Here is an 8,651-nt window from a genome sequence, read left to right as displayed (position 1 = left end):
ATTAACTGCAGCCGCTATATTGTTTGTAATGACTTTTACACAAAAGGCACTAATCAGATGATTGACGGTGCAGTAACTATTTGGCTTAGTATGGATCACATTCTGATTAATAACAATTCGCCCTTCACATTATATCCACTAGTTCTATTATTGGTCTTTGTTGATACCCTTATATAGTCTTTTGGGTATCTTCCTGACAATTTTGCAGAGCACTACAGATCAGTCAGATGGCTTAATAGTGATAGTGAGATACCATTAGCATCTATATGTAGCTCTTTATTACCAGGCATGTTTGGTTTATATGTACAATAACAATTCAAATAATGTATGCCAAATAATATATGCTAAGGTACATTAACGTGTGCTAATAGGTGTCTGGAGTCAAACCAACTAAAGTGTCAACCTCTTTCACAGTCTCTCTTATCTTTAACAGGTCTTAAACTTAATGTATAGCAAGCTTTCAGAAGTATGCCTGCAAAACCAACAGCATTGTGACTCTCTGATTAAACAAGACACACTGGCAAACAATTGGCTGATTAAAATTCCAGCTTTTCATCATGCTGTTTACCACAAATAATTTTGAAGTAAACAAGTCTATTTCTTCACTGAATGCATAAAAAGGATCATTAGAGACAGCTTTTTAAAAATTTTTATTATTATTTTTTTCGGTAAACAGCAATGCACAATGGTCTAGCCATTTGGCTACTTTTGGTGAGTTCATTACAAAGATGCTAATGTTACATGTTGACTGAGAATAATATGAAATGAGATTGAATAAATGAGATTTCATTACTTTTGCGTTCACTCTCAAAGGTTTCGTGCTCCCCTAAACCTTTGCGAACAAAAATGTTGACCAAAAAATACAAATTTTGAACAAATGCATAACTGGTGATGGAAATAATATGAGATGGGCTTTTGAGAGTGAAGACCATTTCTTTGGCAAATTTCTTTTGCGAAAGAAAGCTAAAGTTTTGCAAGCAAAACAAGTTTCTCAAGGCAAAGCAAACATTTTGTAAGCAAAAGCACTGAAGCATAATTGCAAAAGCAATGAAACAAAATTATTTCTGCCATTTGATCTTTTTACCCTCCATGTGATATTGCTCCATGGTTCAGTACTAGTAAAATCCATTAATGAGAGGAAATGGGTACATTTAGCACTAAATAGGCAAAATGGGTTGAATCTTGAGTAATCTTGCATATTCTAGTCTTAAGTGTTGCACTGAACATCATCAACATTAGGTAACATAAAACCTTTTGGAAGCGAATTTTCCACTCCCCTGTATGACTTCAAGGGTCAAGCTCAGGCTTAAAAGCCCAGTTGAGGACATTGAGCCCAGTTTTACTCAGCACTTGAAATCCCATGTATACATGTGTCATTGATTGGCCTGCTGGGTAAGTGTTTGCGTAGGGAGAGCTGGAAACCATTGCTCCCTGTATCTATGTTTAGTTCCTAAGCTCATACCTCTTAGTCTTGACATGCTGGCAACTGAACTAAATGTCAAACATCTTTCATGATATACTACAGTATATCATTTAAACAGAAATATTTTCAATGAATGCAGGACTCCATATATACCAACCAAAACATTTTGAGGTTGGGAGGTGACACGCATGTCCTAGATTTGATATTGTCTTCTATGGAACTCAGGTGGTACAAGTGTTGAAAAATTTTCAAAGAAAGTAGGGCACTGTGTTTACCCAATAGTGGAGGCTGAGATGTGACACACATCCAAAAGCAAAATTAGCTTTGTGTCTGAAAACTATTACCTCAGTTATCTAATAATAAACATTGCACAAGTTAAGATTCAAATTAACTCAAGATGATGTGTGAGACAAATGGTATTTTTAAACTTCTTAAAAATCATGCATGCATAATCGTATTACTATTGTAAATACATGTAATGTGTAACAAGGACAATGTAAAATAAAGTATTGCCAACTTTTGTCATTTATTGTGTTTTAAGTATTTGTAGTTCAAACATTACAGCTGCCAAATGCGTATTTCTGAATTTTTATGGTCAGCGCATGTTCTGAAAAATTGGTATATTTAGCCATAAATCAGATATCAGAAATCAGAAAAAAATCAAATTAAACTTCAATACATTTTGTAGTTATGTAATGATGATTAGAGTGAATAAAGGGAGGTGCTGACCACAGTGGCATATGCCATAACTATTAATGTGCTTGAATTTTACAGAGATGACAGGCATGAACTGACATGTCTGCTTGAATACAGAGCTGCTGATTTTCACAGTGAGACAGACATTTCTACATACACATACCAATAATTTCACACATACAGCACATTAGCTGGAATTCTCTTTCTCAAAGAAAAGAAAATGTAAAAACTAATAAACAAACAAACAAATAGAACATACCTTTAAAGAAGTTTTTAATGCTAATGAAATTAGAAAATAATATATTAAATTCCAAAGTTGGTTTAGATGTTTTAGTAAATGTCAGTGTTTTAGCATTTGTCAGTATTAAGTGGAATTGACAATAACTTGACTGTCACCTCATGATTTGTAATCATGAAAGGTTACTGTAGAGTAAAGAATATAAATCAAATGCCTGCCAATGTTCTTTATTTAATCAGTGATGATCCAAGTTTAAATCAATTAAATCAACATAACTCTGACTTGTCAGGCAAATGTTGCTGTATTTAGCTAAAACATACAGAGTCCGTATCTAATTCTCGCATTTTATAATTGCAAAAGGTGAATCTGTACTTGTGAAATCAAGAGATCATCATCTCTGCTGTATATAGGAAGAGATTAAATGTAACACATGACAGTGGGCCGGGCCTCTAAAGTAGGACACATCCAGGGATTATTATGGCCAGTGTTTATCTCCCTAGTTTATCTCCCTTTATGCTCTGACCACTGTCACAGACAAAACACTATATTACCATATGTATATGGTGTTTTGTCAACTTTTATATATATATATATATACACCATATAATTAAAAGTTGTTTTCAGAAAATATACCTTTGAAGTAAATGTATTTTCCTCACACCAATGGCAAATAAATCAATATATAAATAACATTTTTATTTTAAGCATAGACCTTACTATATTTTATTACATTTATGCTACAAGAAGTAGCAAATGTGGCAAGAAAAATAAATTCCTGATAAGTAATTTTTTATAAATAATATATTATCTGAAAAGCATTAATACACATTGTTCCTCAAATGATTTTACATTTAACTGGAAAACAAAACAAAACAAAATACCTTAATACCCTTGTATGTACATTTTTATCTGCAATGCATTTTTGTAATATAATTTGAGACTAAGATATTAAGACTATTCATCTAAGACTTACACACTGCACTTCTTGACCTCATGCGCTCTTTGATCTTGTATGTGGTTGAGATTCAATTGAAATCGGTATATGTCTGTATTTGCAGTCAAGACCCCCTCAGGGTTGATCTTATACCACAAAATACTTTGAAACCAAACTATGGTGGTACAATCAGAGAGCAACGAGAAGAACAATTCCCTGAAACTTAACCTGTATTACTTGCTTTTGAAAGATCTAGTAAAACCTGCATGAAATTGGACTTAGAGAATCCAACAGAATGAAATGCTCTGGGCGTTTTTTATATATATACATACTATCCCTACTGGAACTGTAGGTGTATAGTGTGTTTAAATGTTAAATCCAGCATGCAACCAGAGTTTATAACAATAATAGCATGGCCTTAATTGAAAACACATAATTCCTTCACAAACACAAACTTTTGAAAATCTTGAAAATGGCCAGCCACTGTAATCTTTTGGAGATGAGACGGAAATTGAAAAGTTTGGCAGGGAAAGTCTTTCCTGAATTCTTGTCTTCTTAGTGGCATGCTCCACAGAGGCTTCCAAAATCCTTACTTTAATGTAAAATCTCTCTCCATCACCCTAGTATTTTACACACAGGGCAACACAAAGCCATGCCAAAGAAAAGCACCTGATGATGGCAGAGCATACAGAGGTCAAAACTTTCTACACCTGCCCCAAACTTTGTTGCGATTGTAAACTGACCAAAAATGTGATAACTGAAACTACTCAAAACATACTCCACAAAGAGCGCTCTACAATGTCCTTTTGTTTTCTCAAGCAAATCAAGTGACCTAGCCAGGGGATAGCATGAGATAGCAGGACTTGACCAAAACAAAATAAAAGCTTGTTTATTGTGAACTGGGGCACAAGGCAAACTCTCTTCTCATACCTCCTGCATATAGCACAGGGATGGTGTTGAAATGCAGACCCATATCACATGACACATACCATGTTTTGACATCTGGATGATTTGTCTGATCATGCTTGTCCTGTGTGTTCCGAGGTGTCAAGCCCACCCAAAAGGTCAGGGTATTTTTTTCCAAGACAACATATTTTAGCCCAGCGACTAGTACTCACTATACCAGACCTTCTGAGATATAAACAAATGAAGAATGTTACATTGCAGATTAACTATGCATGCACTGTATTATTCTTACATATACTGTAAATGTTTCTTACACTAACTTATAGCTGTGCAGGATTTTGCTAATAAAAATGGCACATTGTTGCTGTAAATTACTGAAAATACTAATAAATCATAAACAACATACTAATTTCAATTCCTGCACACAGTATTTCACCCATCAGGCACATCCTGACATGAAGAGTGTTATTTTATAAACGTAATTCAAGATTTGCATCAATTTAAAGGAAAAAACAGTGCCATTGGTATGACAAATTTTGCCCCCAAACTCACGTGATTGGTTATTTGGCTGTGTTGAGCAGTTTATACAGTACCCCAGGTGTGTTCATGAGAGAATTACTAATTAATTAAGAGATTCTGACTTGTTGAAAGCATTTATATTCTCATAATTATAACTTGTAAACTCAGAATTGGAGATAATAATGCATTTGCACAATTATTGTTATTTGTCTTTTTTTGTCTAGTGAATGCTCAAATAACACGAATTAATAGTGGTGCCACAGAAACGCATAATTTTTAAGCTAAGAATGCAAACAACTCTGAGTATAATGTCCTTGTATAAGGAGTCACAAAGCAACCTATTTTTGGGAGAGTTTGGTTTGAAGACAACGTCACCTCAGTGCTTGCGGCACTGGCACGGCCAAAATGTCCTGCTTCATCAAGCACCAGTATATGACTGATTCTGACTGTAGCACTGAGCTCAAAAGAGCTGATGAATGAGGAATGACAATACCATCAACACAGATACCTCCTGACAAATCGGTTTGTTTACAAGACTCAGTACATAAGAATAAAATAAAGTTTTATAGAACCAGAGAAAGTGAAATAATCACTCAGTGAGGTTTATTCTTAATTAATAGATTGAGGCGATGTCCATCTGCCTCAGTATAATCATAGTTTAACATGCAGCATGAACCTAGTTTTCAGGTTATTATCATACCGTGAGAACTATGCTTTGGGAGTCATCGCTTTCTAAAGCATGAGACACACGATAAGGATGCAAACTGATCAAATGGCTTTGTTCCAGCGCTTAGAGTCTTAAGGTCTGTATGTGCTTTAACTTGACACTAACCTCTCAAAACCTCAACCCTAAGTTCTTTACCCTGCACTATATTTGATATACACTATAAATGTTACAATCACTGATCATGAAGCAAGAATGAGTAACAATAATGCATTTACAAACTTTCAGCTGTTTGCATTTTTCAGTCCTGTTGACTTTACCAATTTCAAGCTTTTGGACAAATTTCATATGATCTCACAGGAAATGTGTTCAAAATCTCCACCTTGCCACAGGCAAATGACAAAGATGTTTTGTGAAGAATGCTTTGAAGGAATGCAATTCACAATTCATGCATGAATTTCTTTTGAAACGCATCTATTATGGTGTGGAACCATGGCTGATGCTTTCAAAGCACGTGCTGATCTAACGCTAACCTTGTGAAAAAGAAGTGTGCTAAATTTTACTGAATGTGCACGTGTAGTGTACTTTAAATCATAACTATATAAAAACAAATGTACTTGCACATAATATAATATAAATGAAATTAAAGACCATTTAAGTGTACTTACAGAGAGTACTTCCAGAGAGTAATTCCAGATGATAAATCTTGTGGAGTTGATCATTTGGATGGTACATTGCTGAAAATAGTAGCTAATCAGATCTCTCAAACAATTTGTCATATATTTAATAGATGTTTCTATTGTTCAAGTGCATCTGAGAAACATCAAAAAAAAAATTCCGATGGTTCAGAATAGAGCTGCCAGACTAGTGCTTCATTATCCATTTCGGGCTAATGTTAGAGACATGCATAGAAAGTTATCATGGCTGCCGGTGAAGGTTAAAGGGGTCATATGATGTTGCTAAAAAGAACATTATTTTGTGTATTTGGTGTAATGAAATGTGTTTATGCGGTTTAAGGTTCAAAAAACATTATTTTCCACATACTGTACATTGTTTCTCCTCTATGCCCCACCTTTCTGAAACGTGTCGATTTTTACAAAGCTGGTCTGAAAAGCGAGGTGTGCTCTGAGCACCGTGAGAGCGTTAAACAAGAACTTCTCCATCGCTTTCTTCTTTCCGGCGTTCATCACGCTTCTTTTCTTTCAGCACAACAGGACTGTGTATAACATTGTGGCTGGCACCATTGTGGTCAAGAGAAACTGGCTTAGATGACTTTGTCATTGAAGTCAATACCAACCCGACATTGTAATGCAAAAAAAAGGTCATAGACAAATGAGAAAGAACCAGCTGCAGTGACACATACTGAACTGAACTAAAGCTATTGGCCTCTCGAAGAACTGTCACTTTAAGATCTGAACACTGAATTTCCAGTAATTCTCACCCATCTTCTTTGGACACTTAGTCTTATAAGCATGAACTGCTTTCTCAGAAGTGTTTTTTAATCTAACGCTCGCCCACGGTGAAAGCCAATCCGGCATATTTTAAGTGCTGTTACTGCTGAGATGTATAGTTTTGTGATGTGATAAGTGAAATTGTATTTTTATTTATTTGTAAGACTGTTTGTCTTGGATTGATTTGTGGACCCCAGCAAGACTAGCAACCACTTTGTGGAAGCTAATGGGGATCCAAATAAACAATAAACAATAAAGAGAGTACACTTTCATGGCAATGTTTCTTAACACACTTAAGTACACTTTCAAAAAGTGTATATTGTAATTAAAAGTTTTACTTCAAAGTACATTTTAAATCTGTTTTAATAATCTTTTGTCATGCTTTTGACTAATATAGTCAATAATATAATATATGTGGGGGGGTAATTTCAAAATCACACAAGGTCCCTAGATAATACTAATCCCGTGCGAATAGGGCTTAAAATCGAATAAATTATATTTCAGAATAAACTACATATCTGCAGGAGAAAGTACCTTTAAAGCTACCCTTGAGCAAAGAGTTATAGTAAAGCCACAATAAACACATGAACCTAGCAAGTCTTCTCTATTTAAATAAATGAAGGCTTGGGTATAAAGCCATCTCAGCTGCTTAGGGCACTCTTGATAGGGCACTCTTTTCAAATAATGTGGTGAGCATAGTATCTGTTCTTAAAGAGATAGTTCAGTCTAAAATTAAAATTCTGTCATCATTTATGCACCTTCATGTTGTTGCAAAACCTCTTTCCTAAGTGGAATACAAAGGTTATCTGAATGCCCAAGCCACTCTTTTCCAACTATTAAGTGGGTAAAGATATGCTTAGTCCCCATTCACTCACTGTATATGGAAAAGAGCAGCTTCGACATTCATCAACATATCTTCTTTTATGTTCCCTGGAACAACATGAAGGTGATTAAATGATGACAGAATTGTCATTTTTGGGTGAAATGTTCCTTTAAAGCTTATATCTCTCAATGCTGTGAATCACACAGCATCTGTGCTGAACCTGACTCTCTTTCTTTGTGTGTCACAGACAGAACCAGGGCACACAGCACTGCATTTTGGGATGTCTAACAAGCCCTAGCACTTATAAACACATGAACCTAGCAAGTCTTCTCTATTTAAATAAATGAAGGCTTGGGTATAAAGCCATCTCAGCTGCTTTTAAAAACTGATAGGGCACTCTTTTCAAATAATGTGGTGAGCGTAGTATCTGTTCTTAAAGAGATAGTTCAGTCTAAAATGAAAATTCTGTCATCATTTATGCACCTTCATGTTGTTGCAAAACCTCTTTCCTAAGTGGAATACAAAGGTTATCTGAATGCCCAAGCCACTCTTTTCCAACTATTAAGTGGGTAAAGATATGCTTAGTCACAGTCGGGACGTGAGTATGCTCTGGTGCAGAGGGTACAGCACAGTTGCGGGGCTCCTCATCCGCAATTCCCACAGTAAGAGGTGACCCAGCCAACAACAGAACAAAGTCAATATATCTTTCTAGTGACCAACAAATAGTTCCCCCTGGCAAACTTGAACAAAGGGGTTCATCGACACCAAAACGAAAAACGTCTTTGAGGGTCACATCATTAAAATCCACAAAGTGACATACCTCACAAAAACTCGTCATCCAGTTTTTTATATCGACTATGCATTCCATTAGTTTTTCAAATTGGTATGTGTAACAAACGTTCGTATTTCGGGAAGAAGGAGGCGGGAACCGGCACGAAAATTCAAAGAAAACTTTAATAATAAAATAAACACAAAACAGCGCGACAGCCCCTCGCGG

This window comes from Sinocyclocheilus rhinocerous, unplaced genomic scaffold (assembly GCF_001515625.1).
Source record: "Sinocyclocheilus rhinocerous isolate Xijiao unplaced genomic scaffold, SAMN03320098_v1.1 scaffold2216, whole genome shotgun sequence".
Lineage (NCBI taxonomy): Eukaryota > Metazoa > Chordata > Actinopteri > Cypriniformes > Cyprinidae > Sinocyclocheilus > Sinocyclocheilus rhinocerous.
This window is presented reverse-complemented; position numbering follows the sequence as displayed.